The sequence below is a fragment of the Oreochromis aureus genome, linkage group 19 (genome assembly GCF_013358895.1).
Source record: "Oreochromis aureus strain Israel breed Guangdong linkage group 19, ZZ_aureus, whole genome shotgun sequence".
In the NCBI taxonomy this organism is placed as follows: domain Eukaryota; kingdom Metazoa; phylum Chordata; class Actinopteri; order Cichliformes; family Cichlidae; genus Oreochromis; species Oreochromis aureus.
Window position 1 is genome coordinate 20,954,117 of NC_052960.1, and position 13,014 is coordinate 20,967,130.

The 13,014-nt window shown below is 40.9% G+C and overlaps 2 long non-coding RNA genes across 2 annotated transcripts; both read right to left on the bottom strand.

Moving 5' to 3' along the window:
* Nucleotides 1–208: 208 nt before the first annotated feature.
* On the bottom strand, nucleotides 209–6,243 carry LOC120434809. The gene is made up of 3 exons (XR_005609372.1): nucleotides 5,948–6,243; nucleotides 5,620–5,718; nucleotides 209–225 (listed from the first exon to the last, which is right to left on the bottom strand). It is a non-coding gene; the product is annotated as an uncharacterized LOC120434809 (long non-coding RNA).
* Nucleotides 6,244–8,390: 2,147 nt separating this feature from the next.
* LOC120434807 lies at nucleotides 8,391–10,934 on the bottom strand. Its single transcript, XR_005609370.1, has 3 exons — nucleotides 10,716–10,934; nucleotides 8,969–9,135; nucleotides 8,391–8,826 (listed from the first exon to the last, which is right to left on the bottom strand). It is a non-coding gene; the product is annotated as an uncharacterized LOC120434807 (long non-coding RNA).
* Between the last annotated feature and the right edge of the window lie 2,080 nt (nucleotides 10,935–13,014).

The following is a 13,014-nucleotide window of genomic DNA, read 5'->3' on the forward strand; positions in this document are numbered from 1 at the left end:
ACTAGTAAACAGTAATATTAAGTCCTAAAATGATTGCATTTTATTCTTTTAAAGCTTCAACCAAGTTATATGTGTTACCTGCCTTTAAGTTGAAAATTGATCATTTTCTGCCTGTTTAGTGTCCATGTTCACTATGAGTCCTGGGAGACGCCACAGACTGGCTGCAGTGTGCCTGGCGCTTCTTGCTGCTGTTCTTCTGATACTGAGCATTGGCCTGGGGATCCACTGTAAGTCATTATGAGTTACAGGAGTGCACAGAAATGTTTTCATTATTAAATCATTTCTTTTTTTGCAAATGGTTATGAAACTTTGCCAATAGTCCAAAAACAAAAACAAGCAAACAAACAAAAAAACTCTAAATTGTAAAAAAAAAAAAAAAAAAAAAAAATTTAGAAAAACTGAAAAAGTCCTGATAATTTTCTGCCAGGAACACCTTCTGTTTTTTAGTACACAACAAAATTGGTTTTTATTCTTTTCCTTTAATTCTCATCAATTCAAAAACTGTACTAAAATATGTCAGCATCCATCTCCTCATAAAATGACTAAACAGCAAATCGATGAACAAAATAATTTACAATCTTTATAATTTGAGCTTTTTATTTTCCTTGAAATGAGTTTGTCCTCATGTAAAGACATGGAAGTGACTTCAAAGTGTTTTCTTTAAACAGGATACCTGGCAAACATTAACAAAATATTTAACACGATTTAACAATATCCAGAATACATTTAAGCTAGAATCACTGCCTCGTGGTTCTTTGCATCAGCCAAATTTTAAGTTGTGGTTTAAATTCTTGTCTGTCGAATGATGTACATAGTCAGTTATGGCCAAATACCAAATGGCATTTATGTCATCAATGAAGCCGAGACTACATTTATCCTAGATTAACACTGTAGGACCTCTACCTTGCAATTTGAAGCAATAGAGATGAGTTTTTGACAGCTAAGCGGTGCTAAATGAAAATAAAATAAAAATAAAAAATAAAAATAAAATAAATAAAACTGAACAGATCTAAAGGTGTTCCCGTAATTTGGGTTTATTAGAATAAAAGATCGATGAGGAAATTAAGAAAAATATATGAGTTGGGTCAGTCATATACTCTGAATAAGTTCACTACACGTCGTAAAACTGAAACAACATTATCTGATGAGGGTATTTCCAAGCTTTGTGAGGCGGTCAAGGGATCCACATATGTGTAACAGGTGAGCAATCAGCTGAGTCTTCATCAGATGTACTGTGTGACATTAGTGATGGTAAGATATTCAAAAGTAGTCCTTTTTTTTTTTTTTTTTTAACCAAAATCCATTATGTTTCAAACTACTGCTATACCAAGATGCCTTTAAAGTTGTTAATCCTTTAGGTTATGGAAATAAATAGATAAAACTGTAGTTAAAGGAACCATGTTTTGCATGCTGTAGATAATTTGGGCTCACATTGCACTGGTGGCTTCTGCTTTAGTCGTACACATCATTTCTGTAGATATCGCTTAATGATGCAATCTGTTTTTCAAGGTGGTGATCCAAATCAGTGTGGAGCAGAATGCACCATAGAGATGTACAACTCTCCTGTTCAACACCTCAAGACTGAAGGTACACCAGATATAGAAGGAGTAAAGTTTGAGTCAGTTTTCAACTGTTTAAAATCTTTTCACATCTGTCAGCCAGGTTTGCCAGTTTGATTAGGACACAAGATTTTTATGGCATTTTGTCATATGATGTTGTGCTGTTTCTTTAATTTTTTTGTGAAAAAAAAGAATGGTTCGCCCACTCCATTCTGAATTGGAGCATTAAACAGTTTAAATACTCTGACTCTGATACCTCTTCAAAGCCGTGTGAGGTCAGTCCTCAACAAATTCTCAGCACAAACAAAACTGGAACTTTTTAAAGCTGTTGCCTCTCATAATTGGTGACAGAGTGGAAGATGGAACAGATGACTTTTACCCCACTGCATCCAGACTGCAAATAAATCGCGCATGTGTGAAGGCACTGCTGGCATGTGATGCACAACAGCAGAAGAAAAGGACCTGTGAGGCTCAGTAACAGAAACTTTATTGGAAAACTACAGACATTTTGCGCCGAAAAATATAATTTTTTCCCAATGCATCTTGATAACTTCATTTCAGTTTTTTCTTTTCATCAACAAATAAAGGAGGTTACATATAAGCAACTTTTTTTTATTGCTCAAAACTTGTCTGAACACAGGCTGCACGTGTTGGTCAGTGCGCCCCAGGGTGGCTGTGGCTACAACGTAGCTTGGCATCACCAGTGTGTGAATGTGTGTGTGAATGGGTGGATGACTGGATATGTAAAGCGCTTTGGGGTCCTTAGGGACTAGTAAAGCGCTATATAAATACAGGCCATTTACTGTGATGTATGTGGCTGACGAAAACAAATTGTACAACCTAAAAATAACAGCAGTCCTGATCAAAGTTTTAGACCATTTGAAAATGGCAAAAAAAAAATCATATTTTGCATGGTTGGATCTTAACAAGGTTCCAAGTAGAGCTTCAACATGCAACAAGAAGAAATAGGAGTAAGGCAAAACATTTTTGAGCATGCAATTTATTAAAGACAATGCTTAAACTGAAACAGGCTGTTTTACAGCTGATCAAAAGTTTAGGACCACACCTCCAAAAAACATGGGTAAACCCCCAAAACAGAAAGTTCCAAACTTGAACTCAATAATTAATTGGTCCGCTGTTGTTGTTGATCACTTCATGCAAGCGTTTCCATGAGGTGAGTGGGAACATTTCTCCAAGTGGTGAAGAGGACCACACGAAGGGTGTCTACTGTCTGGAACTGTTGTCCATTCTCAGTTGGATTTAGATCAGGGAAAGATGCAGGATGGTCCAAAAGAGTGATGTTATTCTCCTGGAAGAAGTCCCTTGTCCCACGGGCATTGTGTACTGTAGCGTTGTCCTGTTGAAAAACCCAGTCGTTGCCACACAGATGAGGGCCCTCAATTTGGGTTGAGGATTTTTAGGTCTTCCACTTCACGTTTTTGTTCCATAACCCCCACAGATTTGGCCTTTTAAAGGCATGTGGTCCTAAACATTTGATCAGCTGTAAAACAGCCTGTCCCAGTTTAAGTTTGTGAAATGTAAGTTAAATGTTTTGTCTCACTCCCATTTCTGCTTGTTGCATGTTGTTGGAACCTTGTTAAGATCCAACCATGCAAAAGATGATTTTTGCCATTTTTCAAGTGGTCTTAAACTTTTGATCGGGACCGTATTTAATAATCGATTAGTTTCTTCTGAATGGATTAAGAATGCTTTATGTCCGCAGTGCAATGCATCACAATTGTAAATCATTACACGATTAATTGTGTCAGCTCTATTAGATGTAAGATTGTATATTTGCTTTTGAAATGGGCAGTTTGCTTTATTGTGCTTTGTATTTGCTTTCAGACTGCAAGGAAAGAACGCTAATGTACACCGAGCATCTGAAGAACAACATGCAAGTGCTCAAACACATTGGATCCAAAACCTGTTCCAGTTCCTCAGACACCATCAGAGACTGTTTTGAAAGCCTTCTACTATCAATCTGGATAAAAAGAATCTTTGCCAACCACTGCAAGTATCAAGTGTTTTAAATTTTGTTTGAATGTTTATTATGTACTTATTTGTTTTTGGTTGTATTAAGTTTGATAATAATTAGATCAGTGCCTTTTTAGTCATTAATTTGATTATTAAATATTAACTGTTTAGGGCAGCACGGTGGCACGGTGGTTAGCACTGTTGCTGCACAGCAAGAAGGTCCTGAGTTCAATTCCACCATCAGGCCGGGGTCTTTCTTTGTGGAGTTTGCATGGTTAATTGATTAATCCAAATTGCATAGGTGTAAATGTGAGTGCGAATGACTAAGGAGCTTGGAAAGAAAAGCGTCTGGACTTCTTGAGTTGCTTGAAGACGTTTCACCTCTCATCCGAGAAGCTTCTTCAGTTCTAAGGATCAGTGGTGGAGAGTCCCAGATTTAAACCTAGTGGGAGTTTCCCCCCCAAAGGGGGACAAAGGACCCCCTGATGATCCTCTACCTAATCACATGAGCCAAAGTGTGAAAGCGGGTGTGGGTCCTAATCAGCCAGAGTTTCGGGTGAGCTCATTATCAAACCTGGCCCCACCCTATCATGTGATTTCCTGAGGTCAGATGGCCCAGGATGTGAGTGGGCGTTAAGGGGTCTGGGAAGGGATCTCAAAACTGGATTATAGATGGTAGACAGTTGGTGTCGTAAACCACCGCCTCTGTTCAAAGATGGTCGCTCACAGTGGACGTAAATGGCTTCTTTCACTCCTCTTTCAAACCATCTGTCCTCTCTGTCCAAAATGTGAACGTTGGCATCCTCGAAAGAGTGACCTTTGTCCTTTAGATGCAGATGAACTGCTGAGTCTTGTCCCATGGAGGTGGCTCTTCTATGTTGTGCCATGCGCTTGTGAAGTGGCTGTTTGGTTTCTCCGATGTAGAGGTCTGGGCATTCCTCGCTGCACTGTACAGCATACACCACGTTGTTAAGGTTGTGTTTAGGAGTTTGTGTTTAGTGTTTAGTGAGTGCGAATGGTTGTCTGTCCCTGTGTGTTAGCCCTGTGACAGACTGGTGACCTGTCCAGGGTGTACCCCGCCTCTCGCCCTATGAAAGCTGGGATAGGCTCCAGCGCAACCCTGAAAAAGGATAAGTGGAAGCGGATGGATGGATGGATGCTAACTGTTTAATTTAATCATTGTCTCTACTGGTTTTTATTAATGTTTCTAGCAAATTATGACAAAAAGTCATTTTATTCTATTCTAATTTTTCTATTAGCCCTATTATGTTTATTACCTCATTTGTTGGACCTTAATCTTTTTAGACGACATTCTGGCTGCAACAGCTGCCAATAATTTCATGTATGTATTCTGCATTATCACTATATTTTCCACGGTGAAATTCTGGCAACCACAGCTGCCAGTATTTTACCGTAATATTCAACTTTTTAGGTATGATACCGTATTATTTTATACAGTTTCACTATATTTAACAAAGTAAGACTGTAATCAGGTTAACGGAATGTCTGTTGTTTTCACATGAATTTTATGTTTAAATTCAGTCATTTACTGTAAAAAAAAAAAAAAATTATTTACTGTGAAATTTAAGGTTACTAAAATAGGATACCGTTTTGTGTTCTTCTACAATATTTTTTTACAGTGTACAATTAGAAGTGCTTGTTGTGATGCAAACTTTTCATCAGCAGCAAAGGCATAAGGATCACTTAAATGGATCACTTAAACTCCGGTTCATGGTGCACATCTTTTTCTCTGCTGTGCTAAAGATGCTCTCAGCTGTTTAACTTTAGGGATGGAGAAAAGTTTGACATATTTCACGACCATTAAATATTAGCGAGGCCTCTGAGAATGAGGTCAAGCAAAAACCCCTGCTTGTGCTCATGGACCCTAAATTTCAACAAATAAGACAATAATACGACAAACTGCTGAGTGACACAAGAGTCTAGGGGAAGGGCAAGCACGAAGTGAGATGCTGTGTGTGTGTACACATGTGCTCACACATGTTGGTACCTCTCTCCATAGCAAAGTCCTGAATAAAGTCTGAATGTTCAGTCAATCAAGATCCATATGAGCTGTAAAGAAAATAACCTCAGCTTTTTCTTGGATGTTCAAAGTTTTTCAGTTCATACAGGAACATCAGCAGTCTGGGTGAATGTATCGCTGTTTACTTCCCCCGTCTCATTGAGCCTGGTCAGGATGTGTTCAGAGGAACAAAGAGGAACAGAAAGAATTTTTAAAAAGTTAGGGGTTTTTTTGTAGCTCTTGTTTACTTTTAAGCCAAAAATAAAATGAATAAAGCTACAAGGTTTAATATTGAGAAAATTGAGGTGGAAAATGACTTGAGCATTATATAATTAAAGTAACATACCTTGAATATATCTTGAAAAAGTAAAATAAATCATAACATTAAACTCACCTTGTTTTTGTAGAGAAGTTGATCAGGCTTTTGCTTCATCCCCTGAGACCAGCTGCACTGAATCATCACCAGCTTTTGTCCTCATCTTTTTCGCTCAGTGAGGTCTTTCCTTTCTTGGCCATTCCTCTGCCAGCTGCCTTTGCACTGGAAAAAAAAGTGTGTGATCACAGGTGAAGTAAGGGATATTTTTTCCAGTGCAGGGTTTAGAGTGCTCCATTTGGTGACAGCTGTTGAACAACATTTCTAAGGATGTTGAAAAAGACAAATATTTCTGTTTACTATTAAGCAAAAGCATGATTATAGACATAACAATTTCTAAGGTTACAACAGTATCCTCATAAGACATATAAGAGCCTTGACACCAGCATTATGCTTGTATTACACTTTAATCAGGATATATTTAGAAATTAATCCCATCAGCTCAACAGTGTCACCAAAAGTAAAATGACATACTTGAAATGACATACTCAGCATTACATAAATCACATTTTCAGTGAAGGCACAGTTACAGGGAAAATGCGTATGTTTGCAAAGTTAACTAAACATTTCTATGTGCTACAACATGGACATAATGATTAAATGTACTGAGGTGAGTAATTTGCTGTCAGCCTGCTTATTGATTCATTGTACTGCTGCTACAATGATTTGTACAAATCTTGGAAATTTACAATAACGTTTATAAATAAAACTGATGATGTACAATGTTGTCAAACCAACTGATTTATAATATTGTTACTTAAGCTGGGCTTACACTGTGTGATTTTTTCAGTCGTGCTGGGCTTACACTGTGCGATTTTTGGCCACCATCAACTTTGCTAAATTGCTAATGAAAAACATTGATCAGGCAGCTGTGATTGAGCAGCAATGTAAATCCAACTATTTTCACGGTTGTTGTGGTCGTGATAATTTTGTGAGGCCACATCAAAAAGGCTCGGATGAGCTTTCCAAAGTTCTACAAGTTGTGCCTCCACGACGGTCGATTGATGATCGGGAGCTGGTCGTGAGGTGTAAATCGCTTCTCGTTACCCCACGTATACTATACGATGCACGATGAAGGCCAAAATCGGGCCGATCACCAAAACGGTCGCACGACTCAGAAATCGGCTCAAAATGGGCCAAAAATCACACAGTGTAACGCCCAGCATTAAGAATAAGAAACAGTCTTCAGGTTTGTTAGTATTTCTGTGCAGCGGTGTTCATGCAGTTTTCTGAAAATGTATCTTTGGTTTTGTTTCTTTTTTTGTTAGAACTCAACAGTTAATTGCTTGATAAATCATCAAGCTGCCCCGAGACAAACTCGTGACCTGGTCTGGGAGTCTCACCTTCCTCACTGCGTGAGACCTTGGATGCCTCACAGAGACCCTGAGTTTCTAGATTGGATAAGCAGAAGAATAAATCATCAAGATACGCCTCATCGCCGAATGGGCTTCTGGATCGGACTGAGAGACGTCCATGAGGAAGGGACTTGGAAATGGTGGGATGGAACATTACTTGCTGAAGGGTAAGTGTCACGGCTGCAGAGGCGAGTGTATTGGTGTACTTAGGTGCACAAGATTGAAAACAATTTGTTCTGAAAAATGCAGATGAAGAGTTGTTTGTTGACAGTATAGATGGTTTGTTTTAAACCTCTTACCACTCACAGAGTCCCCGGTGACGGTCTAGCTATGTCAGATGCCAGTCATTTAAGAGACTAATCATTTTTTGGCATTTAAATTGTGCTAACTCACTTTGTTCAACACAGCCCAGAGTAACATTAAAAATAAAACATATTAGAACTAATTTTGTTGGACGCAAGAAAAACTGGAGCATCTTTGTAGGGAGCCGAACTAGGGCTTACAAGTTTTGCAGTGCCTTTGCAGTGACTTTGCTATCTGCACAGAGCGTTTCTGTGGCTTATGCAAAAGAATTGCAACAATACAGCGTGTTTCTCTGCTCCCTTTCACACAGTAAGTATGTCTGTTGTAGACTGTGCTTTATAAATGTCTCTTTGATTATTCAAACAGTGTTTGAAAACTTTATCGTCATCGCCGGCGTGCTTTGTACCTCAGGCTCATCAGAGACAATCGTATCCAGGTAAAATAATTTTCTTTAATCTACACACTTTTAGGAATTACTTAGCTAATTTCATGGATAATTTCAGTGACTGAATTATTGCTGGTCATTCGTACATTGACTTTATTATATAAAATATATAAATTAAATCTCTTTGAAACTTATAGAATCTAATCTTTTGGTTTCTTTGTTTTTTCATAGCATTTTATCAAACTGTTGTCTGCTACAGAGTTAAAAGTATTGTACTAGTAGTAATATAGCATCCACCATCTCCTGCTTGCATATTTCTGAAAACATCTTAGTGGTGTGGCAGCCATGGGTTGAGCCAGCCCTGCAAACCCTGTTGATGGACAATTTCAGTGGACAGTGGGAGGAAGCATCCTGAAGCTCTCTTTGCAGACCAGCCTGTGTGATTCTCCACTTGCCAACCAGAAAAGACAAAAGGCAGGGCTCAGTTGCAGCACCTCATCCATCCATGTCTGATCTTGCATCGGCAGATTCAGCAACACAGCCAGAGACTTCCTGTAATCTATTACAGTTGTTAAAAAAACGGTACAGGAACAGGTCGCTCAGGTTAATCCTGTATAAACAACTGCGCCTGCGCTACTGTGCATGTATGAAGTGGACCAACTTGTCATCAGGCACACATGAGGCCGACCGGCTGAGAATACTGAAATCAAAGGAAATCAAACTCTTCTGTCTGGTGAAATGTTATACTTACCAAATCATGCTCCCTGGCCTTATATCCTTTGCAGGTGGAACTGGACCCAGTTGTGAAAACCAATGATTTCCGTTCCTGATTTTGTCTGGCCAACAAAGAGTCCAGGCTGGTGATGATCAATTTAAGAACAGAAACACACACTTCTTACCAAAGAAATGAAGATTATTTTACAGTGTTGCTGAATCACATGGATGAATTTAATACCTGGGCACAGTTATAGCGTGATGACTGGCAGGAGGAGATCTCACCCTGTGTTTCTCTGCCTGTGGTAGAGGTGGAACCAGATCAAGTGGAGCTGATTCTTGAACAGCCTCAAGTCAGAACTGGGTCGACCTTCTGTCACCAGGTACTGATGAGCCCGCTGTGGAGAAACATCACTGATGATGTTCATGAATCCCCAGCTGACTCTGGTAACCTTAATACAGCACAGAAAAAATGTCACAATAATCATTTTATGATGTGATTATTGTGATCATAACAGAAACAGATGCATCTATATCATTATCTTTGAGCTTTTACACTCTTTTAAAACTCTGATGCCATCTTGGATTACTGCACTTTGTTCATGTCATTACAACATTTCTCTCTTTCTAATCATACATCTAGATGCTATGTCAACACACATTTAATCTACATTATAAGAGTGCCTTTGTGATAAATTTGTCTTTCATTCTTAAATTAACTGGTTAAATATTTAATCTAACTAAACCCTAAAGATGGAGTCAGAAGACAACAGTCACCTGAAGGGGCTGAAAATTGTAAAGACCCTACAGAACAATCAGTAAATGTCAGTAAATCTGTGATTCTGTGAGTAACACACTGTGTTCAGTTTGGAGGTTGAACTCTCACTCACCAGGATTGACAGCCCTCTGTGCCACAGTTAAACTCATGCAGTGCTAATTTAAAAACTCTCAAATATTTTGGACAATTTATATTTTTCTATCACAATAAATACAAGTCTTCATTGAAGTAAACACACAGAGCAGTAGTGGATTTTTTTAATATAATTTTTCTTTATTTTGATTAGCATTGTTTATATTTGTAGTTTTTGAAGTATGGAGCACCACAAAAACTACAAATAAAAAAAACAAACAATCCAGCTAACAAATTTTGTGCTCTCTACTATCAGAACCTACCAAAATCTATCTCAGCCCAGCCCGACGGGCCGATGGGCTGGGCTGAGATAGATTTTGGTGGCCCGACTGGAGAAATCGCTAGCCCGGGACGTCCGGGCTAGCGATTTTGCAACCCTGGTCAACCCCTCACTTGAATTTTTGATTTTCAGTTGAAGGCAATTAAATTCAATCCAAAAATTCAACCCAACAATCAAGTGATCCCCTATGAGCAACGGTGGACAGGAAAAACTCCCTTTTAACAGGAAGAAACCTGTGACAGAACCAGGCTCAGGAAGGGGCAGTCTTCTGCCATGACTGGTTGGGAGGTGAGGGCAAAATAAAACTGAACATAAAGGAGAGCACAGTATAGTTATGAGAGATTGTGGACCGTGGCTGGAAAACATTACTATTTTCAAAAGGCACCCGGTCCACATCCACAACTACAGTAGGGCTGGAATGGATAATAAGGATACTCCGACAGAGGACGGACATTCACTTCAGCAGAAAATATTTGCGACGGCCCAGCAAGCTGCAGGAACAACAACGGCTGCTGTGACAAGACCTAGACCTACTTTAAGTGCGAGTTTGACACCAGCACACCACCAACCACTAGTCTGAGCCTCGTCAGTCTCTTCCCTTTGTTCATTTACCTCCCTTTCAACATTGGGAGAACGATTAGCTGAAAACCTTCTGTGCCGCGCCAGGAAATACTCCTGCTGCGCCATGAGGGCCTCGCGACGCTCAGCGTCTATTCTCTCTATTAACTCCATCTGTCTTTCAAGCTGCTGCCAACGCTCACGGCGTACGGTAACACTAGGTTCAAGATCATGTAGAGTTTTCCTGAGAGTCATGTTTTCTTTCTCTAATTGACGCAACTTACTTTTAACCTTGGCCTGCTCCACAGTGAGAAGCGCTATCTGTCGCATTAAATGTAATTCCTCTGTATTATCTCTGTCCATAGGTGAATTATTTAAAGCTTCCTCTGACATATCTTTAACAGTATAAAAGCACAGTGTCAAAAGAAAGAAACTTTGTATGAATGTAAAAGTATTATCTTTGTCAAAGACAACTCGCTTTGCAAAAACAACTTGGTGTTTCTGAAGACGAACCGAACTGTGTTATAGCACCTCTGTTTATGGACTCGTGTGGCAGAGATGGTGACGTCGACTGCCACGTCACAGTCTCTCCTTTGAGAAGATCAAAGCATCAAAGAAGCGCTCCGTATTTTTCCGCGCATGCTCAGATCATGCGTATTGAAATGAACGGGATATTTATTTATTCGTTTTAAATACCACTCAAAGGACGAGGAGAGTTCAAAATAGGGCTGTTCGATATAACATATCGGATGACGATATGAAAAGGATCGTTTCATATTACGGCAATATTTTTTCATGGTTTTTATTGTCGCTGTAGTATTAGTTTTATCGCCGATCTCCGACTCATCCCAGAGATCTCCAGAACACCGGAGGCTGCCCACTCTCCCCGGCCGGGCGGAAGTGCACGCAGACGGCGCCGAGAACGTAAACAAAGGCGAGGTAGGCGCGGAGGGCTACGGGCTAAGCTAAAGCTAACACCACATCGGCTGCCTTTACCCAGTATTTTCCTCGCCAATGTCCGTTCTCTGGCAAACAAAATGGATGAGATACGGCTCTCCATCACTAACAACAGACGGATTGTGGACTCAAATGTCATGTTTTTCACGAAACATGGTTGAACAACAGCTGCCGGACAATGCTATCGAGTTAGCAGGACGCCACACACACCGAGCCGACAGGCTAGCAGATGACTCGGCAAGACCAGAGGTGGAGGTTTGTGCATTTATATTAACAATGCTTGGTGCATGAACTCCACTACTACTGAGAGTCACTGCTCACCTAATGCGGAGTTTTTAATGGTCAAATGCAGACCTTATTATCTCCCCAGAGAGCTCACTTCGATCATACTCACTGCAGTATATATCCCCCCCGACGCTAATGCTAGGTTGGCCATGAAAGAACTTTCTGCAGCCATTAACAAACACCAGAATAAACATCCCGAGGCGGCTTTTATTGTTGCTGGCAACTTCAACCACACCAACTTAAAGACAGTCCTCCCCAGATTCCACCAACATGTCTCCTGCCACACCAGAGGAGACAAGACTTTAGACCATGTTTATTCCAACTTCGCTGGAGCCTACAAAGCAACACCCCTCCCCCACATTGGACAATCGGACCATCTCTCCCTGTTCCTCACACCTAGGTATTCACCACTCATCCAACGTGTGAAGCCTGCTGTGAGGACAATTAAAGTGTGGCCAGAGGGGACAGACGCAGTGGTCCAGGACAGATTTAAAAACACAGACTGGAATATGTTCACCAACACAGACCTGGACCAGTACGCCTCATCTGTACTGGATTACATCTCCGAAACCACAGACAGTGTCACCACCCAGAAACGGATCACCATGTACCCCAACCAGAAGCCTTGGATGAACCGGGATGTTCGTCTCTCTCCTGAAGGCCCGCAACACTGCTTTTAGGTCAGGAGATGCACACGCCTACAGTACAGCCAGGGCTAATCTAAAGAAGGGCATCAAAAAGCCAAACACCATTACAAAAGAAGGTAGAAGAACACTTCTCCAACTCCAACCCCGACGCATGTAGCAAGGACTCCAGACCATTACAGACTACAGGACCACCAAACCCTCCCCCGCATCCTCTGATGTCTCCTTCCTCAACGAGCTCAACAACTTTTATGCTCGTTTTGAGCGAGGGAACCCCACAACCACAACCAAAACAGACATGACGCCAGACCACTAACCACTACAGGAGGAATACTGACCCACATCCACCCATCCACATTAAGGGGACGGCTGTGGAGCGTGTGAGCAGCTTCAAGTTCCTGGGAGTCCACATCTCCAAGGATCTCATCTGGACGACCAACTGCTCCAAGCTGGTCAAGAAGGCTCACCAGCGCCTCTTCTTCTTGAGGACTCTGAGGAAGAACCACCTGTCCTCAGACATCCTGGTGAACTTCTATCGCTGCACCATCGAGAGCATCCTGACCAACTGTATAACAGTCTGGTACGGGAACTGCTCTGCCTCGGACCGGAAGGCGTTGCAGAGGGTCGTGAAAACTGCCCAGCGCATCGCCGGAGCACCACTTCCTGCCATAAAGGACATCTACAGGAAGCGGTGTCT